At 33.4% G+C, this 22,164-nt stretch overlaps 3 long non-coding RNA genes across 5 annotated transcripts in view; 1 reads left to right on the top strand and 2 right to left on the bottom strand.

Moving 5' to 3' along the window:
• The window catches only part of LOC147908175 (uncharacterized), a 67,000-nt gene that overhangs the window by 43,297 nt on the left and 1,539 nt on the right, over positions 1 to 22,164 (bottom strand). The window lies entirely within an intron of this gene.
• LOC147908176 (uncharacterized) lies at positions 7,865 to 9,177 on the bottom strand. Its single transcript, XR_015546611.1, has 2 exons — positions 8,934 to 9,177; positions 7,865 to 8,667 (listed from the first exon to the last, which is right to left on the bottom strand). It is a non-coding gene; the product is annotated as an uncharacterized LOC147908176 (long non-coding RNA).
• On the top strand, positions 9,197 to 21,139 carry LOC105153204 (uncharacterized). 2 transcript variants are annotated; one of them, XR_015546610.1, is made up of 5 exons: positions 9,471 to 9,605; positions 9,681 to 9,826; positions 10,420 to 10,597; positions 14,532 to 15,962; positions 16,283 to 21,139. It is a non-coding gene; the product is annotated as an uncharacterized LOC105153204 (long non-coding RNA). The 2 variants fall into 2 exon arrangements; XR_847067.2 differs by having other exon boundaries at positions 9,197 to 9,605; positions 14,532 to 21,139.

The following is a 22,164-nucleotide window of genomic DNA, read 5'->3' as shown; positions in this document are numbered from 1 at the left end:
GTTTGCAATCGCCTAGTCAGAAGTGGAATCGTTCAGAATATACTTGGACTTCCTGCGCCATGTCTATGTCTTGCCACAGCGCTCGTCTACGCGTATATTTTATTTGCAGAGGAAGTGAAGATTTCTGTGAATACATCTGTTTGCCATGCAGGAGCATATCCTAGGCTTGGCAGTCTTATTCTTCTGTCTGCAGGTCGATGACGCCTGTTTCGAAAGTTGCAGTATTTATCCCGATAAAAATCTCATTCCAGATGTATAACGTATTCGAAAAAATTTAAATGGCTGCCAATTTAGACTATTATTTATTAACTGCAATAATTTGCCAGATTTTAGACAAGAATTATAATGTAAATAAAAATTTAAATTAACGATTAGGCACTTAATAATTACAATTATTAAAATAATAACCACGTTATACGGTAATAACTTTAGATATTTATATTCAAATACATCGATGTTAAGAAAGTATTTGAAAATTAGTTAAATCATTTTAGAAAAATCTTTTAACTATAAAATGATACAAATAAAAAAATGTAATAATCAATGTAATAATAATTATTCAAACTTACTTTTTTAAGAAAAATTAAAATAAATTTACTTTTTCGGTTTCAAGATTAATGTTTCCAAACTTTAATAAAATGAATTGAGCTACTTTCGTACTCAAGCCTTTAACAAAAAATTTACGCTACATAATTCTGATTTAAAATTAATTTATTTAATCGAAATGAATTCCTGTAAATATCTCTCGTGTAAATATCTCTCTATCCATAATAAATATAAATGTAATATAATTGTAAATATATTGAATAGCATCGCGAGATATTCGGCAAGTGGCATAAATTTAATGGCGGACCGAAAGAACACTTACAATGGCTTTATAACTCAACTGCGTAATATTCGGCTCAGAAACTTGGAGAAGGATAAAACTGATTATATGAGCCAAAGTATAAAGCGTAAGTTACAATTTAACGAGCAATAAAGTTTTGTGGTGCACCACATCCTGTTCACTGAAGACTGCCAGCATTCAAATGGTCCTACAAGATTTTGAATTGCGCCAAATGCTTACAGTAGTACTTCACACGCGGGCCAAAGTCCCTTTCAAGATACAGAATTTTATTTTGACTACTTTTATCCGCATTGACAGTCGAAAAATTATTAAAATCTTTATGTTACTGTATTAGAAAATCTTTTATCGAATTATTCTTTTTCTTTTTTTAATTGTAAGTAATTTTGCTCATCGAATGTATAAAGTGATATTGATAACTACAGCAAATGATAAAATAACTCAGAGAAAAATGACATATTTAAATCTTTATTTTTTAAGAACTTCTTAATGTTATTGAATTAAGTTACAAAAAATATAATTGACACAAATTAATGAATTAAACTTTTGATATTCCCCATTATATTGAAAAAAAATTGATGCATTATATCCTGTAAAAGTGGCATCTTCCCTCTATACATGCGGAAAATGCCACTTCTTATGGGAAAAAATGTCACAAGCAATTTGTCACAAGTAATTAAATACATAAACTTGTATGTTTTACTTACAATATATAATCAAGAGTTTAAAGTTTAAATTATAAAAATATATAAAAGTATAATAAAACATAAATTAAAGAAATATAAAAGAGAGCACTTTAAAATAAAATTGTTTTAATAACGGTGTGATCAAGCACGAAAAATCATGTTTTGTTTAATGTTATCTTCTCCCCAAATATAAGTGGAAGATGCCATTGTAACTTTTACACATAGATATAAGAATGTTATAAATTATAATTTTATACCAGTTACATGATTGCTAGGAAATACTAATCAAAACATTTATATCATATTTTTATATCATATGCTCGGTTTTACAATAAGCATTGCAGCACAGACTTTAATTATTAGTGTATTAAATATTATAAACCATATTTCACGACCATATTTCCCGAAATTACGAATCTTTTTATGTTTCGTCAAATCCTTTTTGACATCGATTGTCACAAACGTTTTCATAACTAATTATTGTGTAACTAATTATTTACCATGCTTGTGCATAGAATGCTAACGGGTATTCGAAAAAACTATAGATAGATTGATGTTTTCCCCCTTATTCACCTCCCCCCCCCCCGAGTTATTTAATGATGATTCTTGAGTACTCATTTAAGTACTCATACTAATCCTTAAATATTCACAGACAATCTCGTGAAAATCAAATTTTAAAGAAATTTTGTATATGTGTAGATTACGCAAAACAGATAAATTTCGAAAGTTTTAATTGCTAATAAACATATCTTAAGGAATAAAATTACTTCATATATGTAAAGTAGTTTTCAGCTTCTTTTTTCTCTTAAAAATTATTTAATATATCAAATAATGTTTTACACAAAAATTTATAATAAAATTAGACTATATATCTTTATTTATCTACATTAATAATATTATTTTCAAAAATAATTATTTAAAAAATTAATTTTTTCAAAATTCTTTTTTTAAAACATTATTATTGACATGAATGAAGGTAATTTTATTGTAAAATTTGTGTGTAAAATATTTTTTAACATTTTGAATAATTTTTGTAATACAACATAAGAGCTAAAAACTATTTTATATACGAGGAATGCTTCAAAATCATTTACTAATCACAACTAAAATTTTCTAAATATATTTATGTAATTTATGTATTCTACACACACATACACACACACACACACACACACACACACACACAAAGTTTCATTAAAATCGGAATTCAACATTTCGAGAGGTCGCGAAATTGTTTTTGTTACCTATATATTTTTTATTAAAAAAATAAGAGAAATTAGTTGTAAGTGCATAAGATCATTAACTTAATTTGATAAATCGTTAAACAAAATAATATACAAATGCAGAAAGAAAATTATCGTTTCATAAATTTTAATCAAATTTAATTAGAATTAGTGTCTGCGTTTTCTACTTAGCAATTCTTTAATCACGTTTATCATGCAATGTATCTTCTCATATGTGAGTAGTATCCTCACGCAATACGGTCGGAACGGTGATTCGCGACCACTATTCCATCCGAGCAAATTACAAGATTACAGCGTTCGACCGCGAAATAATATTAATTTCGATATTCGAACATGAGACGCGTTACAGCTCATTAAATAATCTGTTAAATGAATGCCGTAATTCTGCACCAAGAAATGCCGCTTTTTATTAAAACAGTCTGAGATTAGTATTAATTCCTCGATGGATATTAACAGCATCGTAAAGCCACAGATAACTTTCTAACTATCATTGTATATAACATTTAGATCAAATCGCCGCACGTTTGAGAATAATGTTAAGATATGCAAACTCTGTCTGGAGGTGTATCGTCGTGAGAATAGCAAACTCATCGGCCGTCATTCACGTCGATATCATCGTCGATCCGATGGATGTTTCGCTGGATGACCAGTGAATACAACGCATAACGAGGGGAGGGCAGCCAAGCCGGGCCAGACCACGGCTCTTAGCGATAACTATTTCAAATCGAAAAGTCATTTGTCGGCATCGGCGACATGTGAAAACCATTACAGAGTAATAATCAAGCTGCTCCCCTGAGTGTGCTCGTGCTTGCGGCCACGCTAGTACCAATACGGTGCCACATGTCGAATCGCGATACGAGCGATCGGTCGAAAGCGAATTTACTGCACGTAATGACTCCGCCCTTTTCGAGTCAACGCCGAGTTTCAACAATCGCCGAAGTAAGACGTCAATTAATCGCATACGTTCGCCACCACAACCATAATAATTAAAAGTCTTTCTTTCGAGTGGCAGAGATACAGCTTGTATTGAGATATTACAATTTGTGATTTTACATGTACAATACATATAATTAATAATTATATAAACACATTGATAGTAGAGAAATTATTGATTTAGTCAATTATGAAGATATATTTCAGTAAAGCACAAGTCTCTATGTAATAATAAACTGAAAATCATATTAGTTAATTTAACTAATGCAGATTTTTGCTTGTAAAAGCTTTAACGACGAATTTTTAGTAAAAACTATCATAAAAATTGGATTATATTTTACTTATTTATATAGATTTAAGTTTATCTATCAAAATTCATAATCAAAAAATCGAACGTTGTTGATGGAGGCAATGCTAAAAGCAACAATGAATATGTTTTACATATCACAGATTTCCTTAACCCTATTAATCTGTTCTATCAACCGTAATATTCTCGTGGATGTGCAGTTGGATGACCGAAATTTACTCTAAATTTTAAATCAATATAAAGTCACTATCAGAAATTTAACACCAATCAAAAATCAATCCCAAATTATATTCAACTGTCATTATGAGCAATGATTTAATCTGGTATTCTTATACCATAGTCTGTGTTCAAACTTATTATATGATCGATATTGTTTAATTGTCAATATGTTTAAAATGTTCTAAAAAATAGAAAATAAAAAATTTTCATAGAAAAGAGATCATACATTAACAGATGAAGTCATCAAATATCAGAGAAAAATTTTTTTAAATAAAATATTAATAAGAAAATCAATTAAGAATAAATTAGTAAGAAAAAAAATTAAGTAGTTTTGAATTACATAAACTTGAACAATTAGCAAGATTAAATGTTCTTAATAATATTGAACGCAATAGTTAAGTGAGCACTTGCTGTTATTGGTGTAATCTTCTAGATCATCAAATCAGATGAATTTAGATCTAGAAGGCTACACCAATAGCAGCAAGTGCTTACGCAACTGTTGAATTCATTGAATATGTCAATTATATTTCAGTGAAGTAATAAAAAATAAGTAATTGGACTCCTATATAATTGTATATAAAAAAATAATAAATTTAAAAAGAGCTAATATATTAGGTGTTGGAATTAATTCGTAGCGTTTTACAAGTGATGGGAAGTACTTTCATTAATGTATTTTTTAATGCTCATGTGAAATAAATAACATTCTTTCATTAAAAAACGCTACGAATTAATTCCAACACCTAATATATATATATATATGCATGATCAGCGCTGTAAATGCGCAAAAAATTTATTATAAATATTATTTAATAGGTACAAAAATAATATAAATTTCAGACGTTTCGGCTGTCAATGTTAGCCATTTTCAGCAAATAAAATTAGCAAAATTTAAGTCTATATTCTACCATAATACATCTATATATTGTCTATACGAAAGTACATCTCTTTGATCTTGAAATTATAACAAACTATGTCCACTGTGAACGAATTCATAGGGAAGCACAATGTATTTCAATGTTATTGCCATGGATAACAAGACACGATATTGTTGCCATTTTATAAAAATTTTTTATCAAATAAAATTATATTCAGCAAACAATTTATAAATAAATTGCTACAAAAATTTATAAATAAATTATTATAATTCACTATACAGCCATTTGAAAGTACAAAAAGTTAATTGTTATAGAATGTATTTAACAAGTCTCTTGCTATTTACTGAATAAATTATTCGGTTAAATTAGTCTATACATTATTAAAACTTGTCATTCTAGTTCCTAATGAGTATACTATCATCTCGGTTAATTGGTCGCAAGTGTTAAACCACGCGTCACCGATCAAGTAGAAAATATAAAAAATAAGTAAAAAATTGTCATGAACGATTACAGGTTGTTGAACCGGTGTTGGCACGCAAGTCAGGTGTATCTCAATACGCGACCAGGCAACATTCTTTCGAAAACGAGCGTATAAGTAAAAGGGCTTTGGATCGAAGAAGAAGGGACGATCCGGAATGCACTTCTGAATTGTCTGCAAATCAAAAGCGTAAAGCGTTCCGCTTCGTTAATCATCACCGCGAAAATGTTTCAGCACACACACACACACACACACACATTCTTTCGTTTTTATCTCCATTTATCACTAAATGCAATAGTCTAATTCCAAATTTTATCGCGAATATATTAAGAACGCGTAAAAACTGAATACTCTATGAAAATTGCCATTAATGAAAATTAAATCTTTTTAAAGCTCTTGAGTAATCATCACAACCATATTCTTAAGAATCTTATCGTTTTGTTTCATCCAAAGTGTCTCTATTTATAAATAACACATAATAAAAATTAACGTGTCATTTCTTGCTTCTGGCATGACATAATTCAATATGGCTGTGATGGCTACTCAGGAGCCTTAATTTCAGAATCTTAAGTTTATAATTTACTAATAAAAAATAATTAAGTTTTTTTTACTTGCTTCAAAGTTAGCAATGAAACATGAGATTCTCTGCCTGTCAAATTTGATTTATTCATAATTGCTAATCTAATTAATCTTTACTTCCTATTCTTATTTCATCTTTTTCCCCAATTTTACTTTTCTCCAATTGTTTCTCTGTTTTACTTTCTTTCCCTCCCACGTTTCCGTATGCACCTCTTTGATCTTCCCTGCTTCTCATCTCCTTCCTCTTTCCTCCTTTCGCATCCACCTCCTTTCTTCGCTTCCCAGTTTCCTCACCCCACTCCCCCTCGCGACTCTCCCCGTCTCTCTTCCGTAATTCCTTTGCCCTTCCTCGTTCCCTCGTTCTCTCCTTTGTCTTTCCCGCCGCCTCCCTCTTTGTCTTTCTCGCTCTCTGACCCCTCCCTCCCTTTGCCACCTCCTCATTTCATTGAGAACGTCTGGTATGCGAGGGCTTTTTATACAGGAACGGAGCCTCCGCCACCGCTGTCCGGCCTAATGGCCGGCAAGGAGCAACCCGGGAGGCTACTCGTAAGGACTTTCGTGAGCCGCAGAAGGGGCCACGACGAGATGTGGCCTTCAACTTGCAGCCAAGGTTTTGAAGCTCGTGCATGCACGAACCCCGGACCCATCTATCGAGAAGGAAGCGAATAAAATGTTCCCATGAGGATTATCATCAAGGTTTGGCTCATCTTTAGTTATACTTTCAAGATACCGAGTCCATTCATAAATTTATACGTATTTATAACGTGTTGACTAACCATTGCATTTGCTTTGATTAATCATTGACGCAGATAAGATAAAAGTCGTAAAATATAGTAATAAATGTTTGAAGAAATGTATATCATCGATTGACAAAATAATTTCTATCTTGTTTGCTTCGAAATTCATTAAAAGCGAATTAGCCTTATATACGTGTCGATTCTTAGAATTTTGTGAATCTCTCGAAGATGCTGTATCATTGATTATGGAACATGCAATGGCATGTTTAAGAATTCATTGAGGCCTTTTACTCCCTTCTTACTTGCTTTAATGACGATCCATTTAAAAACTGTAAACAGCCTTACATGTCGATGTAAAGCGAATAAAAACTATAGTTACGCTAAAAATTAGTAGTAGATTTTAAAGTATATATATTATTTCATTAATTTTAGCATTGAAATAATGTATGAGTTTTAAATTATTTAATATTGTATATATAATTAGCGAGCATTATACAGGAATTGAAAAGTTCTACCATCGTACTATTTTTATACTGGAATTCTTCAATTTAATTTTTTGTGTAAAAAGATAGAATTCTGAAACTCTTTCTTATACTTTAATAATTATGTCCTTTATACATGGAGAAAAATATATAATTGAGAGATGGATACTTTACAAGATTATTTTTTACTTTATTGTAAGTAATTTACTTTACTGAAAGTATGATTTATCTTATATACTATAAGATAATAATCACTTGAAATGATGTATCATAATCATAATGTACTTATTATCTTAAATCTGCGGTATTTTTACTTTTAAACAAATAAAATTTATCGTAAAATATTCGATAAAAATATTCTGACTGTTTTTATCAAATTTGATAAATTTTATTTGTCTAAAAGTAAAAATATCATAAAAAGTACATTATGATTATAGTACATCATTTCCAATGACTATTATCTTATAACAAGATAAAACATACTTTCAGTAAAGTAAATTCTACTTACAATAAAGAGTAAATACTATTTTCAAGATTGACGAGCACAAACAACTCTTAGAACTTTTATACATATATATTTTTTACTAGTAGTAAAGTAAATTTTGTCAATGTAATATAATGTAATAATAAAGAAAAAATTGTCGATAAAGTAAGAATGCTTATCATATGACAATCTCATTTACCAGAAATGTAAAGAAAATTTTACCTAAGTAGGCACGTATCACTACATGAACTCGATAATTCCATAAAGTTTACTTTAAAATTCTAACGTATGATACTGTACATTTTTCTCCGTATACTGATAAAATATTTTGTTTTTCGTCACTTTATTTATACAGTAATTTATTCGCTTGATCCTTTTAGGGGGTTGATACTTCCAATGTTAAAACTATTAGGAACTTAGGAGTCATACTCGCTCGCTTTCCACGACGCGTAATTTACGGTGAGATATTTGCCTATCGGTATCTCGGATACCGAGCGAATACAGAGACATAAAAGACACGGAGAAAGACGCCGATGTGGGATATTCGCACGACAGCTCGATGTTTCCGCAATACGACGCGGCACGTAACGCTGATTGCACGTGTACACACGCGCGGTTGCAAATCACGGTCCATGTGCAAAATGCATCGCGCTGTGCGGTGTGTTTCTGATCGCGGGAGGCCTTCTTCGCGGTCTCTCACGAAGGCGAACGAGGAGTAAGGGCCTTCTCCATCATGCGCAGACATCTATGGACATTCTTAGACGTCTCTCGGGCACAGCGGCGGATTTAAATTGTGTTCCTTGGAAAAAAAATTGTCACAGTTCTTAATGTCTAAAAAAAAAATATCTTAATGTCTTAAAATGTTTTGAAATTGAAATGAAAAAGAAAAAAGATTGGTTGCGTTCAGCGAATTATTCTCTGCAACTTGATAAGACAATAGATTTCTAGAAATTATTGCGCGAATTTACAAATAAATGATACTTTTTTTCAATAAATATACATATCCTTCAGTGATTATTACAATATTTTTCGTATAAAAAAATTTAAAAAATTTGTTTTCCTTACTGTATATTGTGACTGTTTTTTTTTCCATACTAACATTCGGAGCGCAACTTGAAACCAAGAGGGATTAGAAGGAACCATCGGTTTAAATCTCCATTTTCCTTTTATCCTCATTCTACGACCTCAGGATCTCTAAGCCTCGCAAAGATGAAGTCTTAGTTGCAAATAAGGTTTGCACTTGTAACAAAGACGGCCATTGAGTCGACGCGGGAGCTATTAATTGCGATTGCTAAGCAAATGTGCGCGCGCGCACGAGACAGGATTCGCGAAACCCGTACTCTCGTGAAATATGCGTGGTCATCCTTCTCCATCTATCCCTCTCTCCGCACGTCCTTCGTAACGGACTGTCCTTCCTTCGCTGGCAATTCCTTCACGAGTCTCGCCGAAACATCCTGCCTGCACCGGCTAACGCCTTTTCCACGTATAAGAGTCTCGACGACGCCGATCCCGGGCGCGCTCGCACTCGCGCTTCGCGCCACACAAAGCCGTGGGCACCATCGCACCGTCGCCGGCTCACATGTAAATCACGTGTGCCACACACGAGGCGCGCGGTATTAACCGGTGGAAAGAACCAAGAACACGAGAACACGAGAAAGAGGAGGAGGGAGAGAGAACAAACCGACATCGGATCCGGTAGACGCGAGAGAAGCTCGCACATTCCTCGGAAGATGTGAGGTACGGTGTTATATAATAGCAGTGAATGCGCACGAATGACGTATTAATTTGATTGTTGCCTTCTAAATTTAACAGAAACTGGAGAACTAAGCGCGAAAGCACATTGAGAAGATAAAAAAGTTTCTAAGAGGAAATAGAAGAAGATAGATGACACAGAAGATGTCACGCTTACGAAAAAAAAAAAAATCTAGCAGTAATAAGATTTGTATTTTTTGTTAATGGTAATTATTTTCCTGAATTCTTACAAATATTTATTATTCGTAAGAAGAAAAAAGTAGTCTTACATATTAACTTTTAAAGCACAATTATTTTATTAAAACTTTTTGACTTTACGAGAAAAGGTTTTCTTGAAATTTTCTCAAAAATACATAGACATTTTACTACTAGACATTTCTTGATATTTAACAAGTGATTGTAAATAACATTCATAATAGGAATACAAGAAATATGAGCCGTTTCTGTGACTGACGTCGCGAGTTAAAGGTTAATTATAAATGGCATTTAAATGTCATTCACACAAGTCTCAGGATTTTAATGTGTGTGTGTGTGTGCGTGCGTGCGTGCGTGCGTGCGTGCGTGCGTGCGTGCGTGCGTGCGTGCGTGTGTGTGTGTGTGTGTGTGTGCGTGCGTGCGTGCGTGCGTGTGTGTGTGTGTGTGTGTATTGCATAATATATATTAGCATATTCTATTATATATTATAAATAACATATATAAAAAATAAGTAAATCATAAATAATATAAAAGTCGGATTAGTTATGAGAACAGTAAATGATGGTAACACATGAAAAGATTCTGAAATTTCTCTCATTTTTAGCTTAAAGGCTTTAGAAGAAGAAGAAGAAAAACAAGAAAGGAAGAGACAAGTGTTAGTGTCGTTACCAATGTGATACTAGCGTGCCAGACAGGTTGAATGATTCAAGGATGCATACCAATTGCAAGGATGCATCCGTTGTAAATTGATGAGGAAGAACAACGGTTGTCCACGACAATACGTGAGTCTGCGAACGTCTAATCGAAGTTCAGGAATCCGTTACAAGAAATCAATTGCGAAAAACAAATTTTTACGCCGAAATATCTTCAAAATAACTCGTTAATTTCTTACAATTTTAATAAATCTAATATAACTTTTACAATATTAATAAAATTGTAAGAAATTTTATTTTTTTATCAAAAATTTTTAAAATATAATGGTTTCATATTTCATTATATTTTCATCGTATCTAATTTTTAAATTGCGTCTTTTGATAAAATAATTATTTGTTCTACACATTGCTATTTAATTCAAGTATACATAACATAAAATATTTCAGTAAACAAAATAATGATAACTATTTGTTTCTTTAATTTGCGAGATGGAAGAATATAGTAGAACAAATTTGAATAAACAATAAACTACTTATAAACATCATACAGCGTGATAATATTTGCATCTAAATATGTGGGCGTGAGAAACAGCCTGATAAGTACACGATTTTTCATATGATTACCTTGAATCGCGAGCGTGCCGTTCGAGGTTGTCTGGTCGACGTAGGCGTGCAATACCACATGCGGCATTCTCTTTTTTTTTGCAACAACCATTTATTACTTCATTTAATCAAATCGATATTACAGCGCACCTTTATTCTTCCTTCACTATATTCTTTCGTAATCTAGCGAGAGAGAGAGAAAATCGACTTCCTTATTAATTTTCCATCTACAATCTAGATCTTCATTGGCATAAACAAACTCTCAAACTTCATTCTCAAAGAAGGATGTTACAAAAAGATTTTTGCTCAAAAAGAAGCAAGTAAAATGGATACTTTTTGTAGATTTCCTGGATAAAATTATTAAAAAGAACATTGAAATTTGATACATCACGGTTGTGTTTAATTTTTGAGATGTTTCCCAAACGCTACGAACCTTTTTAATAATTTCGTCGTATCCAGGAAATCATAAAAATTTTGTTAAGAAAAAGAATCTTAATTAAATAAAATAAAAAAAATCATCTTCCTTTATCATAACACAATCTCACAGACTTTATACGTCTATTATCAGCTAAAAAATTCAATAGTTAGAAGTAGATGTCTATTACTTGCGACTTTTACAATATTTGCATCGTAGTTCTCTCCACGGAGCAAAGTCACATCACACGAGAGGCGTTCTTCACGAAGAAAAGAAAAAAGCGCTGCCAATGTTCGTTCATTCATTCATTCATTCATTCGCGTAATATTTTATTCGCGAGAGAGTCGCTATGTATCCAGCACTCGATAGGATGTTCGCAAACATTCGCGATGCGTTGGCGAACGTGAAACTCGCCATGTTTGTTGATCGTGAGGAAGGTTCCGCGACAATAGAGTGAGACTGCCGACTCTTCGGCGCGCGAGCGAAAAAATACGGCACGTGTGTTCGATTAGCCAGCTCCTTTGTCGTAGCCAGTAATCATGCACCACCACCACCAACATCGGAAGCTGTCATTCATGAGAGCCGAGAGAGATCACGCCGCGCTGATCTTGCTGGCGGAGCATCCCAGACGAAGCCACACCGTCATCCGGTCATGCTGCGTGCGATACACACCCGCAGCGCAACGCGAGTATCATGTTTTATTTATAGCCGGCGACATGCCGTCTTAACAATGCTCTTCCCTCGAACCATTTTCCGCGAAGAGATAAACGGTGCAACGTCCCTTGATCCGTCAAATTTTTTTCCTTAACGCCACTCAATTGTAGAACGTGATGATCCGTAATCGATTGAGAATATTATTAGAAAACTTCTTCCTCTCTTCTACCTTTTAATTCTGAATTATTTTCAATTATTATAGATGTCGTATGATATAAGTTTCAATAAGTCTTTAATTCTTCGAGTAATGATAATGTCAGATGCTTCAATCTGTGGAGGACACTTTGAGACAGTATCTTACAGCAACTTGAACGATGAAAAAATCATGCCACGCCATTCTCTCTCAGTTTATATTTTTATCACTGTGTGACGTAAAGGCGCGAAATTATCATGCAGTCCCGAGGCGCCGTGAGGGAGGCTCGATCTCGAAGTTTCGCCTCGGTAGAATTTCATCGCACATCCCTCGCGAAGCGCATATTTACGATTCGATACCGTTAGATATCCCTTCTAACTTTATTCTTGAAGTCGCCTTGCGGGTATCAAAACATGTCAATTTTTTCAGCGAAGAAAGCGGGCGTGTTTTGCTGCACATGCGTCGAAATGTATATTTTGCAAAGTGCAACGTATAATAACTGATAGATATCCTTATGTGAAGTTGTACTTGTTTTCGGTAATTCATATAATACTAAAATTGGAACGATATCTTTATGTAAGTTATATTGACATATTTATATACCCAGACTGTAGAATTATATCCTAGAAATGTTTTACGATTATTTTTTGAGAACTTTGGAGTATTCTTAAAAAATACATGTAAAATATAAGAGACGTTCTAGAAATATACATATTCATAGCATGTTCAATGAGACTGTTCTCCTAATTTTAGAAAAGTTTAGAGAATGTTCTATCAAATCATTAATAGTATATTCTCAGAGATATTCTCAGAGATGTTGTTAAAAATTGATTGATTGCTACAAATATTTCTAGAACATTTGTTATATTTTATACGTATCTTTTGAAAATATTCCAAAGTTCCCAGAAAATATTTATAAAACATTTCTAAAATATAATTACTTTTTTTAGATATTAACGTCTACAATTATTGATCTGTCATTGTTTTTTATTATCCATTTCAAACAATTATGTGATTCTTTAAAAAGATTTAATAAATAAAGCTTTTTGATATAAAATCGTAATAGCAAAAGAAGTGCTAATCAAATCTCAAGCGTAGAATTGGAAATTCCAACAATTCCTCGACAATTTATAATAAGTTTTAATAAATATAATAATAATGAAAGTTTTTATATAAGAATCCAGATCGATTTTTCAATACTGCACTTGTTTTAAATTGATTCTAATTGCATGTGTCGAAAAAATTCTCCCAAGAGACTCGCAGTAATGTTATCAGTTCTAAAGTGGATATCGGATACCTTTGATCCAAACAACATTATCTGCTTTGCTGGAAAATTGCTAGGAAGTGTATTGGTTCGACGGCTATCATTACAGTGCGCGCGTTTGCGCAGGTAATGCTGCTTTTTCGCGCGGCTTTTTACCAAAAGGATGCTTTGCCCGGTCGGGGATCAATCTTGTCCGCGGCGAACTCAATAATCCTTTTCGGACGCTGCCGTACAATGTTAGCAATTTAATGGGGGTTCATTGTACCCGAATACCCGCGCCTCCCATAGTGGTCGTTAATCAACAACCGGGGGGTAAAGAACTGGCGAATTTTGAAGTATAATGTCGAGGTGTTGGTGAGAACTGTCAATTATTTAACTTAATTACTATACTCCTATCTAAATAATACTTGTTATGAATTTCTTGAACTATGAATTTTTAGACTAAGGAAATATTATTTAAAATTTTTCAGGATTTGAGAATTTTTTTCTTATTCAAATTTCATCTATTTATATTCCACAAAAGGGAGAAAAAGAGAGCAAGAGAGAAACTTAATTTACTAAAATCCTTCTATTTTCAATTAATTAAAATAAATTATTTAATTTAAATTCTTTTAATTTTACTTTTTCGTACTTCAAATTCGAAATATACATCTTTTAGAACGCTTTGTATCGTGTAAATTTATTCTCTATGTTACATTATTTACATTGTAAATAAATAGCAATTAAAAATTAAATGTGCTGTAAATAATAGATTTAATCTAAAATCTAAAACTTCAGCAAATATATGGTCACTTAAATATTAGGAATGTTGATTGAGCAGTTATTATAATTGATCATTAACTATCAATAAAAATCACTGATTATCAGTAACAATCATTAATTATCAACAACAATTGTATTAACAATTCGATGATTTAAAATATTTCTGCTATAGGAGCAGTGCTAAATCTTCCTGGCAATTTCCGAGAGAGGATCGCATCCCGGCATGTTCGATAATTGCTCGATCCTTCGTTGTAGCCCACGAGCGGACCCGAAGTGGAAACTGGACCCGTTGCGTTTAAAGAGCTCGGGACACCAAAAGGATCAATTTAGAAATCAGTCGCAGCCGGTCTGGTTAAACCGGTCGCTCCTGCTCCTTGCAATTCCTGAATCGCTAGAAAAAAATCCACTACGAAAAACGCTAAACTAACTACTTGGCACGTTACTAATACCGTATAACCGATAAAATGATTACAAAGTCTCTGGTAATAGCGAAAGTAATTAGGACGAGTTAGTGTCGATCTCTCTGTTATTATCGCTTCCTTTCCTCGTTAATCCAGTTTTCATTTTTATCATTTACTATTGAATTCTTATCATGCAAGTAAACTTCCGCGTGCAATTATCGTTGGAATTTTAATTATTCAGACCTGTTAGGAGGAATCATTGAGGGTTCCATTGTCGTAGTGGAATTCTTAAATTGCTATAATGTTTATTTAAATGTAAATATCGAGTTCTATCCATGTCTCATAAATTGTCAAAAACAAAACAATAATTTCGCAAAAGTATCTAAAAATTTAAATACATCTAAACATTTAAATACAAAAGTAATTTATTGGACTGTTAAAATAATTATATAAACACTTAAGTTTATTGTTAAAATATCAAATTTTTTGCAATATTGCTCACCATATTTAAATTTTGTCTACATAATTATTTTAGTTATACAAAGTTATTTTTAAATTTGTATCTAACTAAATTTTTAAATAATTCAGCAAAATTTTTCCCATATGTGGTATGTTTATGGTAAACAGAGATAAAATGTTAAAAAGATTATTTTAATAATTTTACTTTTTAAAATTTTACAAAATGTCTATATTAAAATAAAGACGAAGAAAAAAGAAAACATCAATCTCCTGTAGCATCTCGAAAATTTAATAACACTACAGTTTCGATACTTTGTTTCTTTAGAGCATTTCTAAACTGACAGAGCATCGACAGGTATCCGAGACTGGATGAATAATGATATCGGTAACGATACGCGGCGAAGGGTTCCTCAGGTTATCGATCGTCGCAGGATACGTCGCAAGGCCGCCAACCATTGACCATTAATTTAATTGCGAAATCGCGACGGCAGGATGTGTGCTCCGAATGCAACGGTGATTGTTTCGATGCGGTATGCCGGTGCATCCGATGCAGGAATCCGGCGATGCGGGGGGGCCCCGTCGCGCACGCTTCGGAATCCTGCGTCGTGCGAACGGGCCGTAGGGCCCGAGACGCGAGCCCGAGGAAAAAGGGATCGCCACGAAGGATCTCTGGTTCTGGACACCGCCCCATTTTCAGCACGAGCGAAAAGCGAGTCCGAAGGCATTTAAAATTTCAGAAATAAGTACTTGAAAAAAGTTACTGATACTTTTGCGTTAATACACGAATTATTTTTATACAAATTATTTGTATAATATTAATATTTCAATGATATACATGTATAGCGTATCTAATAAGTGACATGTATTAAATAGATTAGAAATTTATATCTTTAGATTAATAATTTCTATTTTTGTTATATTTAAAATACCAGTTTTGTATTGATATTTCTTTTCGGGAAGATTGTTTATTAATCTCGATTTAATAGATACTATAAGCTAATTTTACAAAAGATATGTTAAAAAATCCTTTATATACTTAAATATTTTCTTTTTGTAAATTCAGAATGCATGCGAACATCCGACGGAATGCCCAGATACGACCGGACCACTTTCGTTATTTCCGTCCCTTTATTCCTCGCTGCGGTATTTCTCGGACTTCCCTCGATCGCATGTCGAACTTCTCAACGCGACCGCTTATGCGAAGTTCGGACCATGGCAGTGATATCCATTCATTTCGCCGGTATTTGGATGCTTGGGGCAGAGAGCGAAGGCGATGAGCAGAGAGAGCCGGAGAGGAATCCGATAATCTCTTTAGCAGGGTGTCACGTAGGTGCTGCAGTTACGCGGCAAGTTTTTTCGTTTATCACATACGAATCGGGGAGGCCTTCTTCCTTCCAGCCGGACCGTGGGATCAAACAGGATTTCACAGACGAGGCGCGGTAACCGAATACACGCCGATCCCGAAGCCGTCTCGAAGTCCATCGAGAGCTGGTGCGTTTCGGGCCCGAGAGATGTAGGTATTTTTCCAAGATCGATTTACCGAAGGAGAATTCATTTTACCTTGACGCAACGTTTCGTCACGCACTTCGCGGTAGCCTAAGCTAAGTGTTGCTAATCGCGTTGCTCGTATTTTCATACGCGAATTTGTCCTCGGTACTTCGATCCGCGATATCCAACATTATATTTTACTAAGCCGAGCGTTTATTCGAAAAAAAAAGAGAATTTCTCTTTATGTTACTATTCGTGATATTATAACTCCGTTTTTGTATTTTTATTCAGAACTGATACAGAACGGAAAGAACGGTTTTGCTAAAGTTTTGAAAATTTAGTTAGATTATTCCAAAAAATAGTAATAACTAAATATTCACTTATAGTAAATAAATATTTACTCAATAAAAATAATAGTTAAATCAAATTAATAGTTCTTGTACTTTATATATACATATTTTTTTAATTTAGTAAATATTTAATTAGTACTATTCAAACAAAAATATTTATTTAAAAAATTTAGTAAATTTTTTCAGTATAATCTTAATTCTTATTATATTTTAGATACTTCAACAAAATTATTGTTTCCGTGTATAAATAAATAAGAAAAATATATAGAAGAATATTTGCGACTTTTTCTTTTCAACTCATCTGATTTTTATACGATAGCCGCCAGTACGGTTTCTCACGCTCTTGGCGATTTTATAGTCGGCCTGTTTCCTTCTCGCCGGTTGCACACAACAAATAGCGCTATCGGTCCTCGTACTCGCGCTTGGAGGCGCAAGAACTATAGTAACACTCGCAACGGGTGATTGTCACCTGGCCGTAGGAGTGTTAGACCGTGGAAGCGTCTTATCGCGTATATATACGCCTGCGACGTGCTACGTTTATCGCACACTGGGCAGGTAAGCTCAAGCGGGCGTATCTCCGTATTACGACCGTACGGACTGTTATTTGTATCATAGCGATGACCAATAATCGTAAGTCGGCGATAGTATGTACGGCGTACTGGAAGAAAATAGGTCGCGCGCGTATACAATTACGGCTACAGATATGACTGAATGGTCTTTAAAAATGACAGGCAATTTAAAAACCCGTAAAGTCTAATTCTTGTAAAGTCTCATTCTACAATTGCATAAGTGTAGTTGTAAGTGGCTGTATTTGTAAAAATTGACCAATCACAGCTGAATATTTTTTTCATGTCCGACTATGATTGGTCAATTCTTATAACTACAACCATTTACATACTCTTGTGCAATTGTAGAATGAACTTAAGCATCATTTGTCCTTATTTATAATATTTATTTAATATAAATAACAAGGATAAAATGATGCTTACAGTGTGTGAGCGTACAAAGCGAATGCACTTCAGATGCAAGATTAATAAAAGCCATTTAAATGTCAGTCTTTTAAGTTGCTCTTTAAATTCCTCGGGGAACTTTAAAGCTTTTATAAATTATATATAAATCGGCGCTGTAATTTGTGCGTTTAAATAACTAACAGACTTTAGTGTCTTGAAATGGTATTTTACATTAATGCATGTATGTACACGTTTCGGCTAAATTCTAGCCTTCTTCAGCGTGGAAACATGATGAGTTTTCGCTATGCGATCTGCACACGTGAGAACCTTTGGTTATCTCCCATACATTTTACCATGGCCAGTTGATATACTGGATGGTCTCATGAAGATTGAGACCTCAGGATCACGTATGCAGAAAAATGATAATAACATAGTATAAAGTTCAGATAAAATTATATAAAATGATACAATGTAAAACGTATTGTAAAGTGGATGATATAAAATTAAAAATAGACAACGATCTTGATAGTTGTGTATCACATATTAAAAATTTTAATTAATTTAAATTAATTTTTATAAATTACACGCTTTTTTATTTCTTCATTTATTATATCGCTAAAGTGAATAATATTTTTAATGAATTTTATGGATATTTACCCTTACAAAGATGTAATATACTAGTCAATTTAATACTGACTAACTTATTACTGAAAAACAGTAATTAATTATTTATTAGGAGTACTAAAAACTGAACAACAGCTTTTAATACTTAAAAAGAATAATTAATTAATAATTGTCTTTCAGTAATAAATTGATCACTATTAAATTTCTGTAAGAATTATATATTTGTTGCAAATCTACGATTGAATTATAATGTTACATACACTAAGAAATAACACAAAAAAATATTTTGCTGCCCTAAAATTATAGCTGTTTTTTGTCTGATAGAAAATTATGTATCATACAAATAGAATTGTATGATACAATTATGTATCATACAATTCTATCTCTGTCATCTATATGATTATATTATGTAATACATATCCAATATTGCAGTACTTGATAGAAATTTATCAAATTTAGCTATTTTTCGTACTTAGATAATTTTCGCTATAACTGCAAGATCACTTTTTTAGTGAAATGTTTTAATTAAACTTACAAAAAAGTTCAACAAGAATAGCATTTTGATGAGATTAAATAGAATTTCTAGCCTCAAAGTAACATTTTTGTTGGATCTTTATGTTGATTCAATTAAAACATGTTTTTCAGTAATATAAAATTAATTAAAGTAGCTAATGGCATCGCGACAAGTGATGAGAGCCGCTTGCTCGTGGAAGATTATTCTTACACAGTGTCCGCGACCTGTTTCGATCCTGACACACCGTGAAGTGTGTAGAGACGACAATTCTTCGAAGCCTTGAATATATTTACCCATGGACCAGGTCACTGTCTCAATACTCCCGCCATTCAACTAGAAATTCTCAACCTGTGGGAATGTTCAGGTAGGCATGAAGAAGAAACTGACTGAAGTGCAACGTTTCTCTAAAATTCTTTAAGAATACATGGATCTTCGAACGATGCCTCGCCGACAATACCTCCCAAAGTGCTCATTGATCTCAAAAGACGAACAAATGAACCTGAAATTCCGACAAGTTCCCAGGAAATTCAGCGCTACAGTCGAATCTAGCACAGCCACGCGATTGAATGATCGAACGCAAACTTCTTTTTTTCAGCAGATCGATCGATAAACGAAACACACAAATCGCAATGCTTGAAAAAGAATCGTACTGCATCACACATCACGTATGCATGTAAAACAGCAATTCGCACGTTCTCGCGTGCGGATATATATATAGATATCCGCGCGCAAGAACAAGCAAACGACAATAAAAAAATGGAAAAATATTGGAGGAAGTGGGTGGAGAAGAGGAGCAGAACGAGAGATGGTCACCGCGAAATGACGGCGATCTCCAATGTCACACAGAGGGCCGCCGGCGTCCCTTCTTGAGGACGAGGAGAAGGAAGAGAACTTTGGCCAGCTCGTGTTTCGGTTTTCGGTATTCCGAGAAATATTTTCATGTGCCCTCCGCGAGCGGGATCTTTCTCTTTCCTACTTCTTTCTCCTCGCATCTTCCTCTCACACCTATCCCTTTCTGTTCGACGCAAGTTCGGCGGGTTGCGTTCTCGGGGGTGGATGCGATGCACCACCGTCCAGAGGTATCCAATGACCGAGAATCCCTGACGCGGTAGGTTCGACCGGATGAAGAATATACTGTTCATGCTTGCCGACTATGGATTACGAGTGCTTTTAAGCGGTATGCTTTTAAATGAGTTGAATTTATCGCCGTGAAATCGCGTTGGAAAGAGAGGGGAGGAACGAATCTAAAAAATGAGAAAGTTATTCTATGAGAAGAGACGAGAGTGAAGCCACCTTATTTTGTGATGAAAAAGTTTTTCGGTGTTTATGGAATATTTTAAGACCTAATCTCTCTACATCTTCTATTGTTCTTTTTATTTTTTACCTTTTTGCTTCTTGTCCTGTTTTTTTTTGTTTTCTATTATCCGAAATAGAGGTATCCAGTGATTTGCCGCTTGATGCGATTGATCGCGATCTATAGATCCTATCTGCACTCACATACGTGATTTTTCGCGTTTGAAGAGCTGAAAATGGCTTCACCTGATGATTAAGGGGCTCCGCACAATAAAAGGAACAGAGAACAGAGAGAATAAGAATTTCAACTTATCAAAAACTGTGTATTCCATAATACATGATTTCTAATAGGTTGAAATTCTTATTCTCTGTTCTCTGTTCTCTGTTCCTTTTATTGTGCGAATCCCTAAGAAATCATTGATCACCATTCGGATCCGGCATTAAACTGTAGTAGGTCCTATGTATCAATGGATATATGTATGGATCTTCTAGGTTGGGAGTTGGAGATTAGGCTAAGGATCTAATTCCGAAAAAAAAAATCAATTACGGAAACCTTACGAAAAATAGGTCTTATCCCGCCTTGGAATGTTGCGCCATCGAATGAATGAAATGAATGATACTCGAGAGGAACTTTAGAAGAAAAAAACCATGATAAGAAGCATATTTATCGATAAAACGCAAAGAGAAAAAAAAACAAGAAATTGATTTTTCCGACAGGAATGTTATTAGATTTTCTTGCTATATTAAAGTGAACTTTAATTGCATGATAAATTTTTTAAAAATTTTTTCTTTAATTAAACTCTTAATATTTAGTAAAATTTTTTAAGTTCATATAAGAAGAACGTATTAGTGGGAAAATCACGTATTCTAGTAGCTATCTAAGTAACTTTTAAATATACATAAAATATGGATATTTTCATTTTCTTTTCTCAAGAATTAGAAAACTTATTCCAAAATCGATTTGCAAAAAAATATAATATGTGGTCAATTGATAACAAGCTTCAGAGCGACTTAGAACCCGGTTCGGAACAATGAGGTCGAGTTAACTCGCAAACTCCTAGAGTAACACGTATGAACAGACTGAGCATTCGTGCGAACATATTCTTCTAATTCCGCGAAAGCCGGTCATGACATTTCCCGGCACAATGCTTTGCCAAGGCACAAAGCTCGCGTTTGCCAGTTCTGGGTGCGATCGACCGACCCGAGTCGATCTATTCGAGAAACTTTGCGTCTGAATGAATAACCCTCGTCCATAGAGATCTGCGTATACGATGCCGAACTGAATCTTATTCCTTGAAACGTACCGGAGACGCTTTCATGTAGTAGAGAGAAGAAAGGTAACCGCTTCTTTCATCATTCAGTCAAATGTCCACAGAGATAAATTCTTCAATCTATAATTACATTAATTACTATAATTAATAATATAATTATAATAATTATATGGATTATTATAATAAATAATTATATAAATGAATTTTTTCTGTTAATTCTTTAATTATATATAATTAAATTTAATAATAATATTAAATCTATTTTATAGAGTGACAAATGAAATGGAAGATATTCAAAACTGTTTTGAAGAATGTAGGATAAATTCTTAGATATACAATTATATTAATTATTGTAAATAAATTGTAAATAAATAAATAAATTTCTTTTTAATTCTTTGATTATTATAAATAAATTTAGTAATAATATTAAATCTATTTTAAAGAGAGTAGCAAGT

The sequence above is a fragment of the Acromyrmex echinatior genome, chromosome 11 (assembly GCF_024713525.1).
Source record: "Acromyrmex echinatior isolate Ae372 chromosome 11, ASM2471352v2, whole genome shotgun sequence".
Lineage (NCBI taxonomy): Eukaryota > Metazoa > Arthropoda > Insecta > Hymenoptera > Formicidae > Acromyrmex > Acromyrmex echinatior.
This window is presented reverse-complemented; position numbering and strand designations above follow the sequence as displayed.